This window comes from Narcine bancroftii, chromosome 4 (genome assembly GCF_036971445.1).
Source record: "Narcine bancroftii isolate sNarBan1 chromosome 4, sNarBan1.hap1, whole genome shotgun sequence".
Classification (NCBI taxonomy): domain Eukaryota; kingdom Metazoa; phylum Chordata; class Chondrichthyes; order Torpediniformes; family Narcinidae; genus Narcine; species Narcine bancroftii.
The window spans coordinates 16,822,009-16,841,776 of record NC_091472.1 but is presented as its reverse complement, the minus strand read 5'-3'; the positions used below and the strand labels follow the sequence as shown (position 1 = coordinate 16,841,776).

Sequence of the window (19,768 nt, the reverse complement as noted above, 5' to 3'; positions counted from 1 at the left end):
AAACTTGAGGAGACAAGCCTTTAAACAAACAGGATCTGAAGATGGCTGCATAACTTCACCAGAGAAGATATTCAGCACCTGGTGATGTCTATGAATCATGGACTTCAAGCGGTCATTGTATTCAAAGGATACGCGATGTAGTACTAAACATGACTACTTTAGTATACATACCATTGCTATGTCCCAAATATTACAGTGCTCTGAAATGAGGGGACTATGTATAAAAAGTGCTGTAAATTCTACATGGTCAAACCAAAATGTATATAAATACCATTTAATAAAATCTGAAATGTGCACTTTAATCACGTGAATTGTTTCATTACTAATTTAAAACTGGGGAGCTCAAGGGCAAATAAAGGAAAAATTTGTCTTTGTCTCAAACATTATGAAGGGCACTGTATTCACCTTTGTACATTTCAGACTTCCAACACCATCGCCTGTTTTTCCTCCTTTAAATTCACTAGGATTCAATGTCCTTCTTCATAGTAAATACTAACTACTTCATTCACGCCATTTCCTGTGGCTCCACACATATATTACCACATTTAACCTGAAAAAGACCTCCTCTTTCCTCAGCTAATCTTTTAATTAATTTACAGAAGCTTTCAGGATCTGTATGAGAGAAGCCTTAAAAGAAACAGCCCTATATAGTTCATGAAAATAAAAACTAAAACAAAAAAAAGAAAATTCTTGAAACACTCAGCAAGCCAGGCAGCATCCGTGCAGAGAGAAGAGTTAATAGTTAAATGCAAAACTTTCCTCGGAAGTCTGAAAGAGATAGTTAGTGTGTAGATGTTAGTTTTTCAAAATTCCTTAGATTTAAGGAAGGTTCCTTCAAGTTAGAAAGTAACAAATGCAGCTTCTTTATTCAACAAGTGAAGGAGGCAGAAAGTAAGAAACCACAGACCAGTTAGCAACATCTGCCAGAGGAACTACAACTCTGCACAATGAAGATTTTGCTTCTTGAAGACTTACGTATTTTGGGCTACTGATCAGGAAAATCACCTTAGACTTTCCTATCACATACCATCTTTTAGATACAACCTATTTTTGTGATTTCCTGTCATATTCGAAGTCTGTTTCAACCATGAAGTGCAACATGCCATTGAAATTCAATTTCCTGCATTCACACTTTGACATCTTCCCCATTGATCTTGGTGCAGTCAGTGTCAAACATGATGAAAGGTTTCACCAGGACCATGGAAAAGCAGTATCAGGATAACTGGAATCCATCAATGCTGGCCAAATATCGTTGGACACGGACACGATGTTGAGTCCAAATGAAAATAGGCGACAAAACATTTTTAGGTTAGGTCGAGGAGTCACGTGATGGAGTAGTGGCCAGTAGGGGAACTCCAGCCCTCTCCAGAAAAGTAAAAAAAAGATAGAGAAAAAACAAAGGCACAAACATAAAAACCATAACAAAGTGAAAGTAAAAGTGTGGAGAAAATGGCAGCGAAGAAAGAAAAACCAAAAACAACGGGAAGAAAAGAAGAAGGAAGGACGTCAGAGGAGAAAGGTGAAGGCCTTACCGGTGGTACGAGGAGGCCCGCTGTGGAGAGAGAAGCCCGCTCCCTGAGGTCAGTTGAAGCCCCGAACTCGGGACTACAAAAATGGCTCACGGAGCCAAACAAAATTGCGCAACCATGCATGCATGAATCCTCGCGCATGCGCGATGCGCAAGACAAAAATAACACTGACGGGAGGGGGGACCAGCTGAGGAGTAGATCTCCACAGCTGAAACAGACAACTACAACACAACAGCAAGAGGAAAACATAGAAAATAACGAGAACAAGAAGGAAGAGAATAAAAATAAGAAATCAAAGAAACAACAGATGACCAACCCAGAGGAAGACCAACACCAAGACACTTCTAATAAAAATAAGAAGACCAAAAATACCCAACAAAATAAAACAAACAACCCGACAAGAAAACCAGAAGAGACAGAGGTAAAGGACACAGATCCTGGAGTGGACTCAGAAGAAGAGGAGGAAGAACACAGAGAAATGGAAGATGAAGGGAAAGGCAAGTACATGGATATATTTTTTTAAAGAATATATGGAAACAGTAAAAGAATGGCAGTCACAAGAATTCAGTGATATAAAATGAAGAATAAAAAGTACAGAAGAAAAAGTGAATAGATTAGAGATGATCATGACAGATATAGGAAAAAGAGTAGATAAGGTGGAAGAACGAGAAACAGCCATAGAAATGGAAGTAGATGACTTAAAAAAGAAATTAGAAGAATCTGATAAAAAAGTTAAAGAGACACAGGAGCTGTTAGCTCAGAAGATAGATATAATGGAAAATTATAATAGAAGAAACAATATAAAGATAGTGGGCCTTAAGGAAGATGAAGGAGGCAAAAATATGAAAGAATTTATAAAAGAATGGATCCCCAGGGTCCAGGAAGAATGGTTGGGGGAAGGGAACAAAATAGTACAGAGCAGTAAGGAGAAGGTTAGAATGCAAACAAAGAAAGTTTGTAGTAAGTATTTGAATATGGATGGGCAGGTGATAGAGAAGGGAAATGCTCTGGAAGAAGATGAAGGGCAATTGGCAGGAAAAGTAAATAATATTGTTATTAAAGGAGGAAAAACCCAACACCCAACCCCAACCAACCAATTTTCCCTTGCAACCGCTGCAATCGTGTCTGCCTGTCCCGCATCGGACTGGTCAGCCACAAACGAGCCTGCAGCTGACGTGGACTTTTTACCCCCTCCATAAATCTTCGTCCGCGAAGCCAAGCCAAAGAAAGATGAGGGAAAACAGGGATTAAAAATTGGGAAATCTCTGAAATTCATATATTTTAATGCCAGGAGTATTGTAAAAAAGATGGATGAGCTGAAGGTGTGGATTGATACTTGGAAGTATGATGTGGTAACGATTAGTGAGACATGGCTGCAGGAGGGATGTGATTGGCAACTGAATATCCCTGGGTTTCGTTGTTTTAGGTGTGATAGAGTCAGAGGGGCAAGAGGAGGTGGGGTTGCATTGCTTGTCAGGAAAAATATTACAGCGGTGCCTAGGAAGGATAGATTAGAGGGCACATCCACGGAGGATATTTGGTTGGAATTGAGGAGTAGGAAAGGAGAGGTTACACTTGTAGGGGTGTATTATAGACCACCCGGAGGGGACCGAGACCTAAAGGAGCAAATCTGTAGGGAGATAGTAGATATTTGTGATAAGCACAGGGTTGTAATTATGGGAGATTTTAATTTTCCACATATAGATTGGGAAACACATTCTGTGAAAGGACTGGATGGGTTAGAGTTTGTGAAATGTGTGCAAGATAGTTTTTTACAACAATATGTAGAGGTGCCGACCAGAGAAGGAGCAGTGTTAGATCTACTGTTGGCAAATGGGATGGGTCAAGTGACGGAGGTTAGTGTTGACGAGCACTTCGGGTCCAGTGATCATAATGCCATCAGCTTCAATGTCATTATGGAAAGAGAGAAGTCAGGGCCAAGGGTTGAGGTTTTTGATTGGGGAAAAGCTAGATTTGAGGAGATGCAAAAGGACATGCAGGGTGTGCATTGGGACAATTTGTTTTATGGGCAGGATGTAGTAGAGAGATGGAAGTCTTTTAAAGATCAGATTTTGAGAGTGCAAAAGCTTTATGTTCCTGTTAGGTTAAAAGGAGGGGCAAAAGGTTTGAGAGAGCCGTGGTTTTCAAGGAATATTGGAAACTTGGTTCGAAGAAAAAGGGAGGCGTACATTAGATATAAGAAGCATGGAGTTAAGGAAATGTTTGAAAGATACATTGAATGTAAGAGGAATCTTAAGAGAGGAATTAGGAAAGCTAAAAGAAGGTACGAGAAAACTATGGCAAGCAGGGTGAAAACTAATCCAAAAGAGTTCTACAAATATGTTAATGGTAAGAGGAAAGCTAGAGACAAAATTGGTCCCTTAGAAAATCAGAGCGGAAAACTGTGTGTGGAGCCTAGAGAAATGGGGGAGATATTGAACAGTTTCTTTTCTTCGGTATTCACTAAGGAGAAGGATATTGGGAGATGTGAGATAAAAAAAAGCAAATTGGGTAAATATGGGGAATATAGAGATTACAAAAGGTGTAGTTTTAAGGCTTTTTAAGAATATAAAGGTGGATAAGTCTCCGGGACCAGACGGGATCTTCCCCAGGACATTGAGAGAAGTGAAGGAGGAAATAGCAGAGGCTCTGGCGGTAATTTTCCAAATGTCATTAGATATGGGGATAGTGCCGGAGGATTGGCGCATTGCGCATGTGGTTCCGTTATTTAAAAAGGGTTCAAGGAGGAAGCCTGGCAACTATCGGCCTGTAAGTTTGACGTCTGTGGTAGGTAAATTAATGGAGAAAATTCTTAGAGATAGTACTTATAAACATCTGGATAGACAGAGTCTGATCAGGAGCATTCAACATGGATTTGTGGGAGGAAGGTCATGTTTGACCAATCTGATTGAATTTTTTGAAGAGGTGACTAGGAATGTGGATGAGGGTAGCGCAGTGGATGTTGTCTATATGGACTTCAGTAAGGCCTTCGATAAGGTACCACATGGAAGGTTAGTTAGGAAGGTGCAGTCTTTAGGTATAAATTTTAAGATAGTCAAATGGATTGAACATTGGCTGAAAGGGAGAGGCCAGAGAGTGGTAGTGGATAATTGTCTGTCAGGTTGGAGGCCGGTGACCAGTGGTGTGCCTCAAGGATCTGTATTGGGCCCATTGTTGTTCGTCATATACATTAATGATCTAGATGATGGGGTGGTGAATTGGATTAGTAAATATGCAGACGATACTAAGATAGGTGGAATAGTGGATAATGAAGAAGGTTTTCAAGGATTGCAGAGGGATTTGGGCTGCTTAGAAAAGTGGGCTGAAAAATGGCAGATGGAATTTAATGCTGATAAGTGTGAGGTGCTTCATTTTGGTAAGAAGAATCAGAATAGGACATACGTGGTAAATGGGAGAGCATTGAGGAATACAGAAGAGCAGAAAGATTTAGGAGTAACGGTACATCGTTCCCTGAAGGTAGAAACTCACGTGAATAGGGTGGTGAAGAAGGCTTTTAGTATGCTGGTCTTTATCAATCATTGCATGGAATATAGGAGTTGGGAGGTGATGTTGAGATTATATAAGACGTTGGTGCGGCCTAATTTGGAGTTCTGTGTGCAGTTCTGGTCGCCTAATTATAGGAAGGATATAAACAGAGTGGAGAGAGTGCAGAGAAGGTTGACCAGAATGTTACCTGGGTTTAAGCATCTAGAGTATAGGGAGAGATTGGACAGATTAGGTCTTTATTCTTTGGAGCGTAGAAGGTTGAGAGGGGATTTGATAGAAGTATTTAAGATTATGAAAGGGATAGACAGAGTGGATGTGGATAGACTATTTCCGTTAAGAGGAGGAAAGATTAAAACAAGAGGACATGAGTTAAGAATTAAGGGGCAGAGGTTTAGAGGTAACATGAGGGGGAACTTCTTGACTCAGAGAGTGGTAGCCGTGTGGAATGAGCTTCCGGGAGAAATAGTGGCGGCGGAGTCAATTGTATTATTTAAGAAAAGGTTGGACAGGTATATGGATGAGAAGAAGATGGAGGGTTATGGGCATTGTGCAGGGAGGTGGGACTAGAAAGGGGTGTTTGGTTCGGTGCGGACTAGAGGGGCCTAATGGCTTGTTTCCGTGCTGTAATTGTTATGTTATGTTACTTATGTTATGAAATGGAAATAGAAAGGGCACACAGAACATTAGCCCCTAAACCACAACCACAACAAAAACCAAGATCCATTCTAGTAAAATTCCTAAGATAAACAGCAAGAGAAAATATATTGGAGAAGGCAATGAAAAAAATAAGAGAAGACAAAAAACCACTGGATACAAGGATCAAAAAAAATTTTTCTATCCAGATATAAGTTTTGAATTCCTGAAGAAGAGAAAGGAGTTCAGTGCAGCAAAAACGACCCTATGGAAAAAAGGTTATAAATTTATGTTAAAATACCCAGCGGTACTTAAAATAGTTATTCCGGGGCAGCAAAATAAACTATTCTCGGATCCGGAAGAAGCACGAAAATTTGCAGAACAACTACAAAACAGACAGAGAGATGAAGAGATGTAACAAGAACAAAAATGACAACAAACTATATGTATGTGTGTATGTAGGTATATATATATATAAAATAGAGTATAGGTAAGAACTAAGAAGGGAAAGAAAGGGAAGAAAGGAAGTAAGGAGGGAATTAAGAGAGTGACCTTTGTTATATATGAAGATTAAAATCTTTTCTGGGGGGGGGCTGGGTGGGGAAGAATTACAGTCACTGCGAAATCAGTTGACGCTTGCGAGCGGATTCGCAAATCCAAATGGAGAGGGGAGATGTGGTTGCCCGACAAGGGACAAAGGGCAACTCAGAAAGGGGAGGGACTATTGGGGTTAAAGGAATTTTAGATATGAGAATAGTGGAAATATTTTATGTTTTAGAAATGTTGTCTTATAATGTGTTCAAAAAAAGAAAGCAGAAATGGATAAGAAGGGAAGGTGGTGATGAGGAAATGAAAAGGAAAGATAAAAAAAAGTATGAAATGGCTATGTTGAACTATATGACTTTAAATATTAATGGAATACATAACCAAATCAAAAGGAAGAAACTGTTAAATTTACTGAAAAAAGAAAAAATTGATATAGCATTCATACAAGAAACACATCTAACTGAAGTGGAACACAAGAAATTAAAGAGAGATTAGATAGGACATGTAACAGCAGCATCATATAATTCAAAAGCCAGAGGAGTAGCTATATTAATCAATAAAAATGTACCAATCAAAATAGAAGAGGAAATAATAGATCCAGCAGGGAGATAAAATGTCAGTTATATTCAGAATTTTGGAATTTACTCAATGTATATTCACCTAATGAAGAAGATCAAAAATTTATGCAAGATATCTTTTTGAAGATAGCAGATACGCAAGGGAACATACTAATAGGAGGGGATTTTAACCTTAATTTGGACTCAAACATGGATAAAACTGGAAAAAAACACTAACAGAAAGAACAAAGTAACCAAATTTATAATTAAATCAATGCAAGAAATGCAACTTTTGGATATATGGCAGAAACAACACCCAAAGGAAAAGGAATATTCATATTATTCGGGTAGACATAAAACATATTCAAGGATAGACCTATTCCTGTTATCAGCCCACATTCAAGGGAGAGTTAGGAAAACGGAATATAAAGCTAGACTATTATCAGACCACTCACCCCTGTTATTGGCAATAGAGCTGGAGAACATCCCACCAAGAATGTATAGATGGAGAATAAACTCCATGCTACTTAAAAGACAGGATTTTAGAGAACTCATTGAATGACAAATTAAAATGTACTTTGAAATAAATACGGAATCAGTGAAAGATAAGTTTATACTATGGGACGCAATGAAAGCGTTCATCAGAGGGCAAATAATAAGTTATGTAATTAAGATGAAGAAGGACTACAATCGGGAAACAGAACAGTTGGAAAGGGAAATAACAAATATAGAAAAAGAATGAGCAATAAAGGAAGATACAACTAAAAGAAGAGAATTGGCAGATGAAAAAAATAAAATATGAAACAGTACAAACATACAAGGTGGAGAAAAACATAATGAAGACAAAACAGAAATATTATGAGCTAGGAGAAAAAACGCACAAAATTCTAGCGTGGCAGCTTAAGACAGAACAAACTAAAAGAATGGTATTGGCATTAAGGAAAAAGGACAAACAAATTACATATAATCCAACAGAAATCAATGAAAACTTCAGGGAATTCTACGAGCAACTATATCAAACTGAAAACGAAGGGAAAGAAGACAAAATAGATGAATTTCTAACTAAAATTGAACTACCGAAATTACAAACAGAGGAGCAAAATAAATTAATAAAACCATTTGAAACAGAAGAATTACAGGAGATATTTAAAAAACTACTGAACAATAAAACACCAGGAGAGGATGGATTCCCAATAGAATTCTATAAAACATTTAAAGACTTATTAATTCCTCCCCTTCTGGAAGTAATCAACCAGATTGATAAAACACAAAGCATACCAGATTCATGCAAAACAGCAATAATTACAGTAATACCAAAGACAGAGAAAGATCCACTTGCACCAGCGTCATATAGACCAATATCTTTACTTAACACAGATTATAAGATAATAGCTAAACTATTAGCAAACAGATTGGCCGACTATGTACCAAAAATAGTAAATCTAGACCAAACTGGATTTATTAAAAAAAGACGAACAACAGACAATATCTGTAAATTTATTAACTTAATTCATGCAGTAGAAGGAAATAAAACTCCAACAGTAGCGGTTGCTTTAGACGCAGAGAAGGCCTTTGACAGAGTAGAATGGAATTATTTATTCAAAGTACTACAAAAATTCAGCCTAACAGAGAAATATATTAATTGGATTAAAGCATTATATAAGGGGCCATTGGCGAAAGTGACAGTAAATGGATTTATATCAAAACAATTTAACTTAAGCAGATCAACAAGGCAGGGATGTCCACTATCTCCCTCACTGTTCGCGTTAGCTACAGAACCACTAGCAGAACTGATAAGAACAGAAAATAAAATAAGAGGGATAAAAATAAAAGAGAAGGGATATAAAATCAGTCTATTTGCAGATGATGTTATAATATACTTAACAGAACCAGAAATATCAATAAAAGAATTACATAGGAAATTGAAGGAATATGGAGAAGTATCGGGGTACAAGATCAATGCAAATAAAAGTGAAGCAATGCCAATGAATAATGCGGATTTCACAAAGTTTAAGAAAGAATCGCCATTTAGATGGCAAACACAAGCAATGCGATACCTAGGTATACAACTAAATAAAAACCTCAGCCATCTATATAAACTCAATTACCATCCATTAATGAAAAAATTACAAGACAACTTAGAGCATTGGAAAGACTTACCACTAACACTGATAGGAAGGATAAACTGTATTAAAATGAATATTTTCCCAAGGATACAGTCATTACCAATACACCTAACAGAGAAATTCTTCAAGGAGTTAAAGAAAATAATAAGGAAATTCTTATGGAAAGGGGGGAAACCGAGGATAGCACTAGATAAATTAACAGAATGGTACAAACAAGGAGGCTTACAACTACCAAACTTTAAGAATTATTATAGAGCTGCACAATTAAGATACCTATCAGATTTTTATCAAACAAGGGAAAAACCAGATTGGACCAGATTAGAACTAGATAAAATAGGGAAGAAGATACCTGAACATATACTATATAAATGGGATGAAAATTGGTGCAACGTAGGAATTCACCAGTATTGCATCATCTGCTCAACATTTGGAAGAAGATTCATGTAGAAAGGAATAAAACAAATTACCAACTACCAAAACTAATATTGACGCAAAATCAGCTAATCCCTTTCACAATAGATAACCTTTCCTTTAGAGAATGGGAGAGAAAAGGGATCAAAAGAATAGAAAATTGTTTTTTGGGAAATAAATTATTATCCTTTGAACAAATGAAGGATAAATATAATATAACTCACGATACAATGTTTGCATACTACCAACTGAAAACCTACTTGAAGGACAAATTGGGAAACAGTCTGAGGTTATCAGAAGGAAGCAATTTTGAATATGTAATTACAGACACAATGATAATTAAAAAATTTGTAACAAACATGTACATCAAACTGCAAGAAAAGGAGAACGAGGAAACAAACGGTAAACCTAAACAAAAATGGGAACAAGATCTAAACATAAGGATAAAGAATGAAACATGGGAGAAGCCATGCTCCGGAACTATGAGAAATACAATAAATGCAAGGTTACGCATGATACAATATAACTGGATACACAGGCTATACATCACACCTCAAAAGTTAAATAAATGGGACCCAACAGTATCAGACAGATGTTTTCGCTGTAAAAAGGAAACGGGAACAACAGTTCATGCAATTTGGACATGTGAGAAAGTGAAAAAATTTTGGGAAGATCTAAACCAGATATTAAATAAAATCACAAAAAGCAACATACCAAAAAACCCAGAGATCTTCCTCCTAAGTAATATAAGAAACAAAGAATTTGGACTCGATTTGGATGGAGCACAAAAAAGATTTGTTATGATAGCCCTAGCTGTAGCAAAAAAATGTATTATGTCAACCTGGAAATTAGAAGACAGCTTGAGAATACAACAATGGTATATAGAAATTAATAAATGTATTCCATTAGAAAAAATAACATATATTTTAAGAAATAACATCACAATATTCGAACAAATATGGGAGCCATACATGAAACACAATAGAGAAATCCTACCATGGACTTCCACCACCTAAAATGACAGAAGGAGAAGATAACGAAAAGAACTGACTCAGTAAAATTTCTTGTTTATTTGTATTAAGTGACAACATTGTTTAACGGGTTTAATGTATCTTATAGATTGAACTTTAAATAAATGGGGAAGGGAGTGAGGGAGGGAGGGAAGGGAGGGGGGAAAAGGGGGAGAAAATGACACTGTATATATTTAAGAAGAAAAATGTCTGTATGTATCTTGGTCAATATGGTTTATAGTGTGAAAAATAAAAAAATTAAAAAAACATTTTTAGGTCAGTTGAACTAACGCAATGTGTCAGCATGATTATGCAATTAAACCTGCTAAATTCAATAAAAGTTAATTTAATGCTTCTCCAAATGCCGACGGGACACAAACTGAAATTATCTTTGTCTATCCTAATCCCTCATCTTTTTCCCCCAAGAGGCAAACCTTTTAAAGAAAAAAATTGTTGTCTAGTGTAATGGAAACTATGGTATCATCAAAGATGTTGTACATCTATACAGTTTCACAGCACATTCATGGAGGAAGCAGATATGATAGGTGTCTTTAAGAGGCTCCTTAACAGATGCAGGATATAGAAGGATACTTGCCACGTGTAAACAACAGACTTTTCATTTAATTTGAGCATCATCTTCAGCACAGGCATTGTGGGCTGAAGGGTCTGTTCTGTTATTTGTACTACAGCTATGCAAGTAGCTGGGCACATACAAATCATCCTAAGTAATCAAGAAAATTGAACGTGTTTTTGTGAAATGGAAATCATGGTTGACCAATTCACTTTATCCTTTAGAAGAAGAAACGAGCTGCAAGCATTTTTGAGGTGCTATATCAAAGGGCTACGTCGGAAAATAAAAGTTCATGGTGTAGGAGGTAACATCGGCTGTGGTTAAAAGAAATGACTGCAACAGGAAACAGTAGACGTAAATGGGTCTCTCTTTGGTTAGAAAGTTGTAATGGGTGTGAATTGCCAGTTGATGAAGTAGACAAAGACAATGTGGTCAAACATGGCTTTTATTAGCAGTAACTCAGGGTACAATAATGGACAATAGGTACATATACAGTTATATCCAAGGGGAGTGTCCTTAACAGCAGAGATAATCCACAGCCAATGTTAGTACAGCAAGGCTCGCCAGAGGGGAGACAGGCAGCTTGGCAGACATTCACCACAGTCTCCCCCCACCCCCGGCAGAAGAAAGGTTAAAATCAAAAGGGCAGCTGCTAGGAAAGACCGAAGTAAGCAATACATGGGTACCATTTTTGGCCTTGAGATACTCTAACAGCCAAAATACCCCAGTGTCGAGCAAGCAATCAAAATATCATGAGATGTTTTATGAATATGTTCAGCCTATCGGGTTGTTTACGAATTCTGGTGCTTCATCTCAAAACAGGTGGGTCCTTTGCAACCTTGGGAACTGGTACAGGTCCTAGGTCTGTAGTGTGGGAAGGACTGGCTTCTGGACCCACTCCAGAATGGCCAGTGTGAGGCAGTGGAGCCACAGCATGGCCATCTGAAAGCTTACTAGGGGTCACAGGCTTGGGGGGCGGGGGTGAGTCCAACCTCTCAAGCTCACTCTGAGTAGGGGTGCGAGGAAGGGGCGAACCAGGCGAGGCCAGATCTCTTAGGGGTACAGTGTCAGTACTTCTGTCTGGGAATTTAACATGAGCGTAGTTGGGGTAGTATGCAGTAGCTGAACTGGTTGGACTAGGGGGTCTGTTTTACGCACCCGAGCGTGGCTCTTCAGCAGCACGGTTCCAGGCTCAGATAAACAGGCTGACCACTCCATCACGGTTCCTGATTTCCTAGGAAAGGCAAACATACTTTCATGAGGTGTTTGATTTGTTGCAGTACACAATAAAGACCGAATAGAATGTAATGCCTCAGGCAGCACCTCCTGCCACCAGGTAACAGGGTAACCATGTGTTTTTAAAGCAAGATTAACAGTCTTCCAGACTGTAGCATTAGCCCTTTCAACCTGGCCATTGCCCTGCGGGTTGCAGTTCGTGGTACGGCTGGTGGCAATTCCCTTTCGTAGCAGGGCTCGCCGCAGTTCAGCGCTCATGAATGCTGAGCCTCTATCAGTATGAATGCAATTGGGAAAACCAAAATTGCTGAAAATTCTTGTCAAGTGACTTAATGACAGACACTGTCGAGACGTCAGGGCAGGGTATCACAAAGGGAAACCTGGAATATTTGTCAATTACAGTTAGGTAATGTAATGCGCGTCGAAAGAACCAAAGACTTGTTGATCCAAACCAAGGCTTTTATTAACTAAAAGACTGGAGCATATCACAAGTAGGTTGACCAGTCCAGAATGACCTGGTCTGGCTAGGAGCAATCCTTTAAGACCTGCCAGTAGGTGTGGCTACACTCTCAGCCAATCACAGTCATCCTGCACTACCATAAGTACATTGGTGATAGAATCTGTACTATCACATTCACTCCTTCTTTGAGAACCGACCTCAGGGTGGATGGAGGTTAGGGGCTGTACCGGTCAGGGGGTCTGACCATCCGGCGTAACCGCCGTGACGCTGGGATTGGGGTCGCCAGAGTAGTGTTGCCGGGTGCGGCCATTGCTTCGCTCAATGCTTCAACAGCGTGTCGACAGTCTGGCCTGAGCTGGTGGGGTGGTGCTGGTCCCTCTGTTCAAGCTCAGGACCTGGGGGAGAAGGAATAGGGGGAGGTTGGATTAAAGGGACTGCTGCGCCTGATCCGGCTTGGGCTAGGTCCCTTACCGAGACCGTGTCCTCCCGCCCGTCCGTACTCAACATAGGCATAATGCCTACAAATGGAGCAGAGTCACTCGGTCAACCAAGGGGTCGTTCTTAGAGTACCGGACATGGTGGTGTAAAAGGACTGGACTGGGAACCGTGAGCCATGGTCGTACCTGACGGATTTCCTCGGGAAAGAGAACATCCTTTCATGGAGGGTGGCGTTGGTCGCGGTGCATAGGAGAGAGCAGATGGAGTGTGGGGCACTAGTGAGCACATCCTGCCAGCGAGAGGTGGGGAGACCTTTGGACCAGAGGGCACGCGTAACCGCTTTCCAGATGGTGGCATTCTCTCTTTCAACTTGCCCATTACCGTGTGGGTTATAGCTGGTGGTCCTGCTTGAAGCAATACAACACTCCAGAAGGTACTGCCGCAGTTCTGCGCTCATAAACGAGGACCCGAAGATGGCAAAGATGCTGTGCAGGGCCTCTATAACTGAGGAGGCAGTCATGTCTGAGCAGGGCACAGCAAATGGGAAGCGGGAGTACTCATCGATGGCTGTAAGGATGTAGGTGTTATGGTTGGTTGACAGTAGGGGCTCCTTGAAGTCTACACTGAGACACTCAAAGGGGCGGGTGGCTTTGATGACGTGTGTGTTCTCTGGACAGAAGTGGGGCTTGCACTCAGCGCACACTGGGCAGGCTCGGGTCATGGAGCGAATCTCCTCGACCGTGTAGGGCAGGTTGTAAGATTTGAAAAAGTGCGTGAACCTAGTGACCCCTGAATGACAGAGCTCCTCGTGGAGTTTCTGCAGCCTGTCCAGTTGCATGTTGGTGCAAGTCCCCCTGGAGAGCGCATCTGGAGGGTCGTTGAGTTTACCTGTCCGATATAGTATCTCATAATTAAAAGTGGAGAGCTCGATTCTCCACCTGGCGATTTTGTCATTCTTGATCTTACCTCGCTGGGTATTGCTAAACATGAAGGAGACCACACGTTGGTCGGTCAGCAGCGTAAAGCGCCTGCCAGTGAGGCAGTGTCTCCAACGATGTACAGCCTCGACTATGGCCTGGGCCTCCTTCTCAACAGAGGAGTGTCGGCTCTCAGGACCCTGGAGGGTTCTGGAGAAGAAGGCTACCGGCCGGCCGGGCTGGTTCAAAGTGGCTGCCAGTGCAAGGTCAGATGCATCGCTTTTGACTTGGAACGGAGTGACTCGTCAATGGCGTACAGCATTGCAGTAGCTATGTCCGCTTTGATGCGGTCGAAGGCCGCTCTGGCTTCGGTTGACAGGGGGAAGGAGGTGGTCTTGATGAGTGGCCGTGCCTTGTCGGCATAGTGTGGAATCTAATGGACATAGTAAGAGAAAAAATCCAGGCAGCATTTGAGTGCCTTCTGGGTGTTGGTGTGGGGGGCAAGTTCATGAGGGGATGCATGCGGTCAGGGTCCGGCATGACCACCCTGTTTTCCACCACACAACCCAGAATTGGTCCAGAAAACACACTTGTCGAAATTGTAGGTCAAGTGCAGCCAAGTTGCAGTCTGAAAAATTTCTCAAGGTTGGCATCATGATCCTCCGTGTCATGGCCGCAGATGGTGACATTGTCCAGATACAGGAAAGTAGCAGTCAGCCCGTTCTGGTCTACCATCCGGTCCATTTCCCGCTGGAAGACCGTGACGCCATTTGTGACCCCAAAGGGTACCCTGATTAATTGATACAGCCGCCCATTCGCCTTGAAGGCCGTGAAAGGTCAGTCTTCTTGGTGGATCAGGAGCTGAAAATAGGCTGAATGTAAGTCAATGGTGGAAAAATACACGTTATTGGGCAATCTGCTTCTTCACATCTGTGATCTGTGGAAGGGGGTACGCATCCAGAAGCGTGAAGTGGTTGATAGTCTGGCTATAGTCAACCACCATCTGCGGCTTCTCCCCATTTTTAACAAACACTACCTGGGCCCTCCATGGACTCGAGCTAAGTTCGATAATGCCCTCGTCCAGCAGTCTGCGCACCTCGGTTGTGATAAATTTCCTGTGTTCAGAACTCTATTGCCGGCTTTTGGTGGCCACAGGCTTTCAGCCAGGGGTAAGATTTGCGAAAAGTGCTGGCAGAGCAACTCAGAGGGTGGAGAAACTATAGGTGAGGCCCCAGGGCGTGGGGGTGAGTGACTCGGGCTGCCAGTGACAGGAGGTTTCCGGGGTGGAGTGGTTACAGACAGAGAGTGGGGCTTGAGGCCCCCCAAAGTGCAGGGAAACGGTTTGAAATTGGCACTAAAAATCCAGTCCTAGCAGAGCATGGGAACACAATTGGGGAAGAACTAATAGTTTGAAGTCTGTGAACATGATGCCCTGGACTTTCAGGGTCACCACACAGTACCCCTTTACCCTCGTTGAGAGCGATCTGGTCACCAATGAAATTTTCTGTGTAGTGGGGAGAATAGCAAGTCCGCAACGGTGAGCCAGGTCCGGGCGGATAAAACTGTCAGTTGACCCCGAGTCAAATAAGCAAGTGGTATAGTGTCCATGCACTTTAATCAGTTCCATTGTTTTTGTGAGGGATTGGTGGAAGTCCTGGTCAAGGGTTATTGATGCAGAGACTTGTAACGTAGACAGTGGAGTCCTGTGTGATGACATCACGCAACGTGTGCGTGATGACGTCACCCAAACAATGGGGCCTGGAAAAACAGTGTCGGGGAGATGGTGTTGCTGCCTGCAGCCAAAGGTAAGTGTTGGGGGTCGTTGCTTGCCGTTGGTGATGGGGCGGTCAGCGGGGGGGGGGTCTGTCAGTGGTGGCAGGTACTGGGTCAATGGTGGGTCACCGGTCGGCGGCAGCTGCGGGTGTTGAGGTTGGGGCCTGGTCGGACGTTAGGGTGAACACCATTGCAGCGAGGGTGGGTTGTACCTTGCGCGCTCGGCGACTGCCCCGTGATGTCAGGCGCTGCCGCACGGTGGAGTCCTCGCTCTCAGTGGACGAGAGCTCTGAGGAAGAAGTGTTTGAAATGGAGAGTGGCGATTTGGCTTCACACGAGGCACGGTGTTTGACGGCGGCCATTTTGGAGTGACAGACTGCAGCAAAGTGGCCATTTTTAAGGCACTTCTGGCATCTGGCTTTTCTTGCCGGGCACTGAGAACTACTGTGCTTGTTCTTACCACAGAAATAACACTTTGGGGTTGCATCGGGCAGCACAGCGGCAGTAGTAGGATAGAGAGAGGACATCCTACTTACATCAAAGTGTGGGGTCCAGCCCCGAGAGTACATGTCCATACTTAAGACCGCAGCCTTCATCATCTCTCCGAGCTGGATCACGTCCTCTAGGTTTTCTCCCCCGTGCTCTAGCAGGCACTGCTTCACCTCATTCGATCGAACCCCAGCCACATAGGCATCCCAAATTAGATCGTCTGTGGTCTCCGCAGCACTTGTCCGTGCAGGCACAATCCCTGCCCAATGCCCTTAGTACCTGAATATAAGCTTTACACGACTTACTGGGCTGTTGCCTCCTTGTTAGCGAGTTTTTACCGAGCATAGATTCTGTTCACTGGTCGCACATAGAGCCCTTTCAGCATCTTCATGGCTGCGGCATAAGTGGTCGCGTCCTGGACACTTTGGTAGACTCTCAGGGACACCATAGTCATCAATATTAGTAGTTGACGGCTGTCCTCTATCACGGCAGGATCAGAGAGCTGTAAGTATGTTTCGAAGCACCTCACCCAATGCTTAAAGTCATTCGAGGTTGTAGCTGACTGTTGGTCGATGTCAAGGCGTTCCAGCTGTAGCATACGCTCCATCCCTTCAAAATTTACTTTTAGTTAATAAAATTGTAATGCGCGTCAAAAGAACCAAAGACTTGTTGATCCAAACCAAGGCTTTTATTAATTAAAAGACTGGAGCATATCACAAGTAGGTCGACCAGTCCAGAATGACCTGGTCTGGCTAGGAGCAATCCTTTAAGACGTGCCAGTAGGTGTGCCTACTCTCTCAGCCAATCACAGTCATCCTACACTACCATCTGTACATATGTACATATACACATTGGTGATAGAATCGGTACCATCACAGGAAATATATATTTTTGTTGTTGGAAGGTAACGACCCATTAAAATCCAAGCTAATCCTCTCAAAAGGTCAGGTTGCCTTGATGAGAGTGGCCTCTGGAGCTTTGAAGTATTGCGGTTTGCATTCTGCGCAAACAGGACAGCTTTTAGTCAGTTTCCTGACTTCTTCCAGAGAGTAAGGAAGGTTGTTAGCCCTTATGTAGTGGAAGAATCTCGTGACTCCTAGGTGGCACAGTCTGCTATGGATCTCTTTTAGCCCCTCCAGCTGAGCACCAGCAGCAGATCGTGACAATGCGTCAGAGGGATCATTTAACCTGCACTGGATCTCATAATTATAAGTTGAGAGTTTTGTTCACCAGCATGCCATCTTATCGTTCTTGATTTTACTTTTGTGTTTAGTACTGAATATGTAGGCTACAGATTTCTGATCAGTGACAAAAAAAGAGTAAATTTTCTGCCGGCTAGAAAGTGTCTCCAATAGTGAACAACTTCAATATTAGCCTGGGCTTCTTTTCAATGGCAGGATGTTTAAGTTCAGGTCTGCGTAACGTGCAGGAGAAGAATGCCACAGGTCTGCCCTTTTGATTAAGGGTTCCTGCCAAGGCACAATCTGAGGCATCAGTTTTTACTTGGAATGGGACATCCTCGTCAATGGACGAGAGTGCAGCTTTGGCAATATCAGCTTTAATCGAAAGCCTTCAAGGCCATTGGAGAGAGGAAAAGATTTAGTATCAAACAGAGGGCGTGCCTTCGTGGCATAGTCCCGAACCCATTTGCAGTAGTAAGAAAAGAATCCCATACATCTTTTAAGGGCTTTTCCTGAGTTTGGGAGAGATAACTTCTTAAGGGGGGCCATTCTTTCCAGGTCGGGGCGGATTTCACCCTTGCGGACAATGTAGCCCAGAATGGGTAGCTCTGTCACTTTGAACACACATTTGCCCTCGTTAAATGTAAGGTTGAGTTCTTTAGCTGTTGCTAAAAATTTCTTTAAGTTATCGTGCTCAGCCTGTGTTTTCCCACAGATAGTGACATTATCCAGATAGGGAAACGTACCCTGTAACTCGTACGTCCTAGCAAACTTATCCATTTTCCTCTGAAACAATGACATTCCATTAGTGACTCCAAAAGGTACTGATATAACCCCCCCCCCCCCCCACCATCAGCCTCAAAGGCTGTATAGGGTAATTCCTTTTTTTTTAATATAAAACTGCTTTGAGGTCGATAGTGGAGTACATTTTGTATTGCGTTATCTGATTAATCATTTCATTGATGCATGGCAGGGGGTAGGCATCCAGGTTAGTGTAACGGTTGATTGTCTGGCTTTAGTCAATAGCCAGTCGTTTCTTAGTGTGATTTTTCAAAACTACCACCTGGGCTCACCACGGACTTGACTGGGTTCAATTACTCCCTCTTTAAGCAATCTCTGGGTCTCAGCTTTGATGAACTCACGATCCTCTTTGCTGTAAGAACGGCTCTTAGTGGCAATCAGCCAACACTCGGGGGATAAATCACTGAAAAGGGAGGGAGTTTTGATCTTTAATGAGGACAGACCGCAGTAACTAGCGTGGGGGATGGTAAGTGTGGGTAGTGGCCCACCAAAATTTAACACTACACTGTTCTTCTTAGATTGAATATCTAACCCCACTACCACAGGAGTGCAGAGCTCCAGCATAATAAAGAGCCACACATCAGCCAGGCAATGTCCCTGCAAATTTAAAATAACTTTACACTTGTCCCATACAGTTTTTGTAAGTTCATGACAACCCATCGATATCTTTCGGTTCGCTGGATAGCTCCACAAATTTAAGGCTCTGGCAACTCTCTCGTGGATGTAGCTGTCAGCACTCCCCAAGTCTATTAGACAATCAAGAGTCTCACCATTCACCCCCCCCCCCCCCCCGCCTTCATAGCTCAATTGACTCCAAAGCTTGGGGGATGTTACGGACTGGAACGGTCGACTATCATAGGGGATCTCACCTCGCCGTCACTTGAAATCGATTCAGCCTGCTCGTCTGAAGATTCCCCCTTTTCAGTTGTCTTCCATTCCTGCAGCTCCAGGACACATTTTCTTGGTGCTTCTCTTCTTCTTCTTTTCGCCTTACACACTTTAGCAAAGTAGCCGAGCTCCCACAATAGCTGCAGGTGGCAAATCGAGCCAGGCACTTGTCTGGAGTGCCAGGTCTTATCACAGAAGTACCATTTTTCAGGAGTTCACCTTTTTCTTTCTCTTAGGGTTCCAGCACTCCTGGATGTTTCCTTTTCGGTTTCTAGCATTTCACTGGACCACATGGCACTTCTGTGTTTTGGCTAGAGTGACTGCCAAGTTAAGGGCTCCGTCTCCAGCAGCCTCTGTCAGATGTAACTGGAGTCAATCCCGTTGACTAAAGCATCCAGCTTCAAGGCATTGCGGTGTTGTTGCACATTGACTACCCTGACATCACATTCATTTGCCAGTGAGTCGAGAGCCTTTAGGTAGCATCACTTTCCCCGGGTTTCTGGCATCTAGTCAGCAACTGGTGTTGAGCAAGCACCACATTCCGTGGCACTGCATAGTAAGCAGATATCCCTATCTGGATAATGTCACTATCTGTGGGAAAACACAGGCTGAGCACGACAACTTAAAGAAATGTTTAGCAACAGCTAAAGAACTCAACCTTACATTTAACGAGAGCAAATGTGTGTTCAACGCGA

General features: G+C 42.4%; 1 protein-coding gene across 2 annotated transcripts in view; it reads right to left on the bottom strand.

Annotated features, from left to right (window-relative positions):
- Window positions 1-19,768, bottom strand: part of arv1 (ARV1 homolog, fatty acid homeostasis modulator) — a 60,017-nt gene that overhangs the window by 12,058 nt on the left and 28,191 nt on the right. The window contains exon 6 of one of the 2 annotated variants that reach the window (XR_011355557.1): window positions 11,338-12,124. The exons of the other annotated variant lie outside the window; for it this stretch is intronic. The gene's annotated coding sequence lies outside the window, so the exon portion shown is untranslated. Of the gene's footprint in view, window positions 1-11,337; window positions 12,125-19,768 lie in introns of those variants that run through there. 2 annotated transcript variants of the gene reach the window in all.